This window comes from Sorex araneus, chromosome X (genome assembly GCF_027595985.1).
Source record: "Sorex araneus isolate mSorAra2 chromosome X, mSorAra2.pri, whole genome shotgun sequence".
In the NCBI taxonomy this organism is placed as follows: domain Eukaryota; kingdom Metazoa; phylum Chordata; class Mammalia; order Eulipotyphla; family Soricidae; genus Sorex; species Sorex araneus.
The window spans coordinates 350,952,896-350,961,408 of record NC_073313.1 but is presented as its reverse complement, the minus strand read 5'-3'; the positions used below and the strand labels follow the sequence as shown (position 1 = coordinate 350,961,408).

General features: G+C 46.5%; 1 non-coding gene across 1 annotated transcript; it reads left to right on the top strand.

Moving 5' to 3' along the window:
* Window positions 1–327: 327 nt before the first annotated feature.
* Window positions 328–434, top strand: LOC129400429 (U6 spliceosomal RNA). Its single transcript, XR_008627672.1, has one exon. It is a non-coding gene; the product is annotated as a U6 spliceosomal RNA (small nuclear RNA).
* Window positions 435–8,513: the final 8,079 nt, after the last annotated feature.

Here is an 8,513-nt window from a genome sequence, read left to right as displayed (position 1 = left end):
ACACGCTCAGGATGGGAGGTGTGAGCTGAAAGTAGACTATAGATCGAACACAATGGCCACTTAATATTTGCATTGCAGACCACAATACCCTAAAGGAGAGAGAGAATAAAATGGAATGCGCTTATGCGGCGAGAGGGGGTGGAGTGGTGGTGGTGGTGATGGGATGGGCATGATGGGAGGGATACTGGGAATATTGGTGGTGGAGAAAGGGCACTGGTGAAGGGATGGGTACCCAATCATTGTATGACTGAAACATAAGCACGAAAGTTTGTAAGTCTGTAACTGTACCTCACAGTGATTAAAAAGTAAAAAAAAAAAAAAAAAAGAGTGCTCGCTTCAGCAGCACATATACTAAAATTGGAACGATACAGAGAAGATTAACATGGTCCCTGTGCAAGGATGACACGCATATTCATGAAGCATTCCATACTTTTGCTGCAAGACTGCTTCATGAGCGGAGGGGAGAAGGTAGATGGAATAGAGAAGGGATTACTAAGAAAATGATGGCTGGAGAAACCAGTTGGGATGGGAGACATGTGCCAAAAGTAGATAATGGACCAAACATGATGACCCCTCAGTGTCTGTGTTGCAAGCCATAATGCCCCAAAGTAGAGAGTATGGGGAATATGGTCTGCCATTGAGGCAGGGGGAGGGTGGGAAAGGGGGGGTATACATGGGATATTGGTGGTGGGGAATGTGCACTGGTGGAGGGATGGGTGTTTGATCATTGTGTGATTGTAACCCAAACATGAAAGCTTGTAACTATCTCATGGTGATTCAATAAAATTAAAAAAAAAAAAAGGAAAAAGAAACACTTTTCTCTGTGAGGAAAGTTCCATCGCTGCTACCACCGCTTGTATTTCTCCAGCCTGGAGCACCGGGTAAATAAGGTTCGTTCTGCCTCGCCCAGCACTTCCACTGGTGAGCAGGAACACCTGTCACATGGCGGGGGTCCTTCCCAGACAAACAGCCGGCAGGCTGCTGCCTCCAGTTGTGCAGAGACAACTGCATTCGGGTCCCTCGCGCCATATGGCCAGGGATGCGGGTGGCCTGAGCCTGGCCCAGGGGAGCCTGACGCCTCAGCTGTTCCTCTGGCTTCAGGGAAAGCGCGGCCCTCCCCCAGCCAGGCTTGAAATTCCCCTGGAGAAGCCGCAGAGGAATCGGTCGTGGTCACCACCACCCGGACAGTTGTCTAATGGGCTCTGCACGGAAACAGGGTTTCACCTCTGACAGGGTGGTGCTCGTCATCTTAGACTCAACCAGCGGGGCTCAGCTGGACGCGGGGAGCAAGGGGGCTGAGTTGAACACAGGCCTGATGGATTTCCACAGCTGAGGCTAAGGCTGTGTCTCCCCTGAGAACAAGGCAAACTCCCGGCTTCTCTGGCTTCTCCCAAACCTTCTGACAGTCCTGAGCATTGACTTCAGAGGCTCAGGGAAAGGAGACCAGATGCAGACTCCCCCTGCCCCAAGCTCCTCACTCACCCACGGGGAGTCAGAGCTCCCCACTCAACATCACTGCGTGAGTCCTTCTGTGCCTTCCACGTGGGTCATCGTGGTTTTTGCCCCACTTTCCCCTACAACTTCAGGCATCACTGCTGCTCTCCTCATTTTAAGGAGGAGATGGAGGGGGCTGATCGATAGCACAGAGGGTAGGGCGTTTGCCTTGCACGTGGCCGACCCGGGTTCGATTCCCAACATCCCATATGGTCCCGTGAGCACCGTCAGGGGTGATTCCTGAGTGCAGAGCCAGGAGTAACCGCTGTGCATCGCCAGGTGTGACCAAAAAAAAAAAAAAAAAAAAAAGGAGGAAATGGAGGTGTTTGAATGCCAGCCACTGTACTCCTTGTTATGGCTCCAGTGCTCGGAGGACACATAAGAACAAGGAACAGAACCTGGGATCTCTCATACACAAAACGTGTGCTCTACCACTTGAGCCATATCCCAGGTCCTACATATTTCTCAACCCAAAGCCAGTATTTTAAGAGAATAGAATGGAAGAAGAGTCCTCTCTGTCTCCTCCAGACCCGAGAAGAAAAAGACATTGTCCAAAGAGGAGCAAATTAATAGTGATGCTCTGGAAGAACCCGCTGGCGATGCAATTCTTCCCATGAGGAAGAAGTCACCCGCGAGCCATCAGGAAGAAGCTGGGGACAAGACTGTTTCCAAGAAAAAGAAGTTCTCTTTCAAAGAAGAGGCACTCTGCAGCAGTGGTCCTGCCGGGGAAAGCTACTAACAACAAGAACAGCAGCTCCGAGAAAAAGAAAAACCAATTCTAGGAAGATTAAAAAGACATTCCCCTGGGGGGAGATGTGTTAATGCTATTTATTATATGTCCAATAAAGACAAAAAAGCACAAAAAAATTAAAAGCCAGTATTTGAGGTTTGCTCTTTTGTCCCAAACGAGAGGCAGAGAGGGTTGAAGGAACAGTGAGTGCCGGATGCTGGGGCAGGAGGATGGCTTCACCGGGTCTCCCTAGTCAGGCGGGAAGCTGAATGGATTCAGTGGGCACAGGCTTAACCTGTAACAATATCTTAGTAATCTCTGATGCAAGCATCGAATGGCTCCAAGGTGAGATCCAACAATCTTCACTTTCTTTCAAGGAAAGATTTTTTTGACCATTCTGTTAGCAAATTATTGATAACAAGCAATATTAAATAAGTTATTGAGGGCCTGCTGTGGGGGCAGCTTCATGGGTGGTCAGGAAAATTGGAGATGGTGGAGGGGATGTATAATGGTAGTGGGATTGGTATTGGAATATTGATGACAGTAACAAATCATCAGAACAACTTTATTTAAAACACAGTGTTTATATAAAGTGTAAGGGGAAATTGGAAGAAAGAAAGAAAGAAAGAAAGAAAGAAAGAAAGAAAGAAAGAAAGAAAGAAAGAAAGAAAGAAAGAAAGAAAGAAAGAAAGAAAGAAAGAAAGAAAGAAAGAAAGAAAGAAAGAAAGAAAGAAGAAAGAAAGAAAGAAAGAAAGAAAGAAAGAAAGAAAGAAAGAAAGAAAGAAAGAAAGAAAGAAAGAAAGAAAGAAAGAAAGAAAGAAAGAAAGAAAGGAAGGGAGGGAGGGAGGGAGGGAGGGAGGGAGGGAGGGAGGGAGGGAGGGAGGGAGAGAGAGAGGGAGGGAGAGAGAGAGGGAGGAAGGAAGGAAGGAAGGAGGAAAAAAGAAGGAAAGGAGGAAAGAAAGGAAGGAAGAGAAAGAAAAAAAAAGAAAGGGTAAAAACTTCAGTGGAGGCTGGAGAACACAGTCGACCTCCGAGAGAGGGGATGGAGCACCTTTCTTCCCCTGAACTCTCGGGGCCTTGAGTCCCACCCAGCGTCTGGCCTATCTTTCTGTGTGTTGATTCATAAATGAAGCCTTCGATGCTTTTAAGTCCCTTTCCAGTTCAGAGACTCTTGTTGCTACTAGCAGGAAGCTAGAGAACATGCTGGAATTGATGGTTAGTATAAGAGACTTTTGAGAATGTGGCTCAACCGGTATTGTGGGTACAATTCAGACCCTCCTAAGTATCAAAAAAAAAAAAGCAAAGTCCCCGGTGAACTTTCCTCGAAGGAACCCTAGCAAAGGCTTCCAGGGCAAAAACTCAGGCCAACAGAGGTCTGCTGAGCCCTGCCTCCAGACCCGCCTGCTGACCCTTTACCAAACACCAGCTATTCATCATTTCAGTTCAAATATCGGCCTGATTAGAAGGGAAGAACATGATTTCTTAGGCAAGTAAACTTTAAAAAGAAAGAAAAATGATCTATTTTCTTTTCTTTTTGTTTCAAAAAATTCTTTGCTTAGAAAAAGAAAGATTTTGTTTTTTTCCAAATGATCCTACTTCAAGGTTGGTTAAACAGCATTTTCCCACAAGCAAGCATGAAAGGTGCACCCTCTAGGCTGATTTCTTTCCGTTTATATACCAGTTCCTAATGCTTTACATGATGCCAGCTCCCTTTGAATACTCACAACTCAAATGCATAATACCGGCTCTTTAACGCACACATATACACGCAGAGAATTGGCTAACTTCAACCCTTAGCTATTAGAGTATTTTGAAATAATTTTCAACACTTCCTGATTTCACACATTTTTGTTTAAATTATAGGTTACTGTCAAGCTGTGTTATTCTGTTGATCATTTTGCTGTGTGTGTCAGAGTGCAAATTATTTATTTTAATTTAATCGTTTCTGTGGGAAATGCTGCAGCTATGGTGCCGCTCATATTGCAGTGAACTGTGAGTTCCAGAAGAGAGAATCGAATCACTTGAGAGACAGAAGAGCTTTCAGAAAGGATCTAGATCCACGCAGAGAAGGAAACTGAGGCCCAGAGGGAAACAGTTTGTCTCAGGTTACCAATTGAGTGACCAAGGCAGAATTATAAAACTAACAGACTATCCTCCAGGAAAACACTATTTCTTCCACAGAACTACCTTCAAATCTTCCAGAGGGGGGGCAGAGGGGAATGTCAAGATGCCCGTGACTCTCTTCAGCAGGCATTTTTCTAAGTCCTTTTAGTCTTTCTTCCCTAGAGGAGTCAAGGTCTTTTTCAAATTCTCTTTCCTCCTGATTTCAAGTATTCATCTGTATTTCATTGAATTCATCCTTATTGAGAACCAGCACTCTGGGCTCTCACCCACCTGTAGGCCCTGAAATGCTCCCAGCCACTTTTATGGGGACAGAAATGCCACTCTCTAGGTTTGGAGATCTGGTCGACCCAGATGAACCAGTCTCCTCGATATTCCATTCAGTCAGCTGGTCACTCTTTCTAGCAAGGGAGTTTAAAAGGCTTTATTTACTGTCTCCTCAGCTCTTGAAAAAAGCCTTCCCTTACCATACCGGGACCCTCCCACCCTAGAAAGGTGTGACCCCAATGGGTATACAGCAAATGCCACAATGCGCCTTAGAGAAAAGCAGAGCAAGGGCAAGGTGGGAAAGACTGGCTCAAATTCAGAAACATCACCTAGTATGAAGGGGGAGGAGAACACAGGTGAGCATCTGCATTTATGGAGTTGAGTTTGGCTGAAACATAGACCAGAACGGGAAGAAGAATCAGGGAGACAGAAAACTAAAGCCTACAACCCAGATCCAGTTTGGATGTTATCTCAGAAGCGATGGGAGCTACTGAAGAAGAGTAAGGTAACAAGAGCCAAAACCAAATCTGGGTCTTTTAAAAATTTAACTTTTTTTTTTTTTGCTTTTTGGGTCACACTCAGTGATGCTCAGGAGTTACTCCTGGCTCATGCACTCAAGAATTACTCCTGGCAGTGCTCAGAGGACCATATGGGATACTAGGAATTGAACTCTGTCAGCCACGTGCAAGGCAAATGCCCTACCTGCTGTGCTATCGCTCCAGCCCCAACATTTTTATTTTTTAAGTTTGCTAGAATAGTGTGCTTGCACATACAGGTACAACTCGTGAAACAACACAGATAGAAACTTAAAAGCCCATATCCTTTGTGTCCGACCCCTTTCTGCATTCTATTTCCAACCCCAGAAAACTATGAGCAGACCACTAACTTTGTTACAACATGGAGTAACTCCTACAATAAAGGATTATTCACAGTATTTTGGTTGTAAAAAAAAAAAAACTGTCCATTATCAGCAGAACCCTGTGTGGAGTTTACACATTCTCCCCAAGACTGTGTGTGTTTTATCCAGGGATTCTGGATCATTCTCAAGTCATGCATCGCACATGAGGTTGGTTGGTATGTCTCCTTCATCCCAGTCAGTGTGAGTGTAGAAACCTAAGGAAGGATGGAGTCCACCAGTCCAGTGCTCTGAGCTTCCAGAAGACTCCAGTTGTCTAGAACCCTGAACTTAAATAAACAAGCTGAAAAATGAACAAATAATTACAAGTTATTGTTGAATCTTAAAAGTATATTAGGTTTGGAGGCACAGCGGATAGGGCACTTGCCTTGCATGCTGCCAACCCGTTTGATCTCCAGCATCCCTCTGGAACCCGATCACTACAGGGGTAATTCCTGAGTGCAGAGCCAGGAGTAACTCCTGAGCATGGCTGGATGTGGCCCCCAACTGAAAAAACAAAATAGTACATTTGGTTTATAGCTACTAATCTCAGGTAAAATTAGTCTTCTTGTTTATTTTGTCTGGTTGGTTTAGAGCCACACGAAGCAGCTCTCAGCTGAGAGCTAATCCCAGCTCAATATTCAGAAGTCGGGATTGGAGCGATAGCACAGCAGGTAGGGCGTTTGCCTTGCATGCGACCGACCCGAGTTCGATTCCCAGCATCCCATATGGTCCCCTGAGCACCGCCAAGAGTAATTCCTGAGTGCAGAGCCAGGAGTAACCCCTGTGTATTGCAGGTGTGACCCAAAAAGCAAATATATATATATATATATATATATATATATATATATATATATATTCAGTCAGAAGTCACTCTTGGTGGTGCTTGAGGTGGGGTGGGGTGAATACAGAAAAAGGGGGAACGTAACCCAGTTCTTCTATATACAGAGTAAAGACCATCTAGCTCTCTGGTCCTATTCTAATTTTATTGTTATCATTTCATTTCATTAAAGTCCCAGTTTCCAAGAAACCACCAATGACATGAAATGAATATTCACCATCTAAACACACCTGTAGGGACTGGATGACTTTGAAGTGAAAGTCATGATAATCTTATTACTGAATAACTTAGTTTACGTATCTATCCATGACATAGATGATAGTAATAATACAGCTCACTCTGTCTCTGCCTCTCTCGCTCTATTTCTTTCGACATGACACACATTCGTATGCAATTTTATATCCATGAGTCAGACCATACATGCTGGCTTGTTAATATTTTGAATGCTTTTCTTCTTTCACATTTTAGGTCTTTGGCCATTATCTAGATAATAAGCCAGAGGTAGGCAGAAATGGAAGTTTGAAGACGGGCTTTCTAGTGGTTCCCCCAGGAATCATGGGGTGGCCCAATTCAGGGCAGCCTTGGTCATCTCACCAGTGGTTTGGAGATCATACCCAACAATCTTGCAGCCTGGAAGATTAACGGGGAAAGGCATATTTTGGGGAAACAGATGAATTCAGATCCCGAGTTTTACAATCCTGAAAAATCCACTTAAAGTTTCTGGGCCTCATTTGTCTTCCTATCAGACTGGGGTGCTGATGTCCACCTCTGGGGTTCTATATGATAACGATTGCAAAGGCTTGAGGAAGGCCTAGCCTGGACCACAGAGACCAGAGAGCCACTGATCACCCCACAACCTCTTCCATCAGGCCAAGTGCCCCGTTCCCTGTGGTAGAGACGTCTAGCTTTCCCACACCCTCCCACGCATGCCCGTGGACAGAGAATTTCTGTGCCTCCTAACAGATCTATAAAAGGGCTGGCCTCTAGGGCTCTCCAAGCCAGCCAGGCAGAAACCTGGAAGCCTCTTAAGCAGTTTTCCTGGACCTTGGCTGAGATATGAACTCCATTAGCTCAGGACACAGATCGCTTCTCATTCTACCATGAAGTCCCTATCTGGGGTGCAAACCCCTGAAAGAGGGAACACAATCTAATTCTTTCATTCTGGCATGCAAGTAATTGGGCTCAGATATTTTTCCCGGGTGAGGTGAGGTCTGGTTCATCCCCTTGGTAGGTGTCAGAATTCCACCTGGGGACAAGCTGCCGGGGTGGGGGGCGGGGAGGGGCGGGGGGCAGTAGTCCTGGCCAAGTCGGACCCCTGGACAAGGACTCCAAGGATGTTTACGGAGTAAAAGCAAGGGATAGGCGAGCATGGAGCCAGAACCCTTAGGAACATCAGGCAACTGAGACACTTTAAAATGTCGCAGGCGGTGGGGGGGAGGGGGCTGAAGCAATAACACAGCGGGTAGGGCGTTTGCCTTGCACTCGGTCAACCCGGGTTCGATTCCCAGCATCCCATATGGTCCCCTGAGCACCACCAGGAGTAATTCCTGAGTGCATGAGCCAGGAGTAACCCCTGTGCATCGCCGGGTGTGACCACAAAGAAAAAAAAAAAAAGTTGGAGGCAGACGGGCAGGTTTGGGGAAATGGACATGGACAGAGACAGCTTACTCCCCAAGACTACACACACACACACACACACACACACACACACACACACACACACACACACAGATCTCAGAACTCTCCATAGAAGCCGTAGGTGAGGGCAATAGGGATACGGGAGAAATGAGAGATGAGAGGGAGAGAGGGACAGGTGGGGTGGAAAGGGGCGACAGGCTCAGGGGAGGCAGGGCAGGCTCAGCCCTGTCCTGATTGGCAGGAAGCAAGGCGGGGAGCCAGGGTATGGCCAGGAGGGGCCCCTCCCTGCTTTGCTTAGGACAGGTTCTGGATTTCAAGTGGTCTTCCCACCCCTGCCTCCCGTGTTCTCTGTCTATGCAGTGAAAACCACGGTGGGGCCAGAGAGCTAGAGTCGAGGGCAGCTTCCCTTCACATGGGTGACCCCCGTTTCATCCCTGGGGCCACAGAAGGGCCCCCAAGCACCTCCAGAAGCAATCCCTGAGCAGAGAGCAAAGTGTAAGTAAGCCCTGAGGTCTGCCAGGTATAGC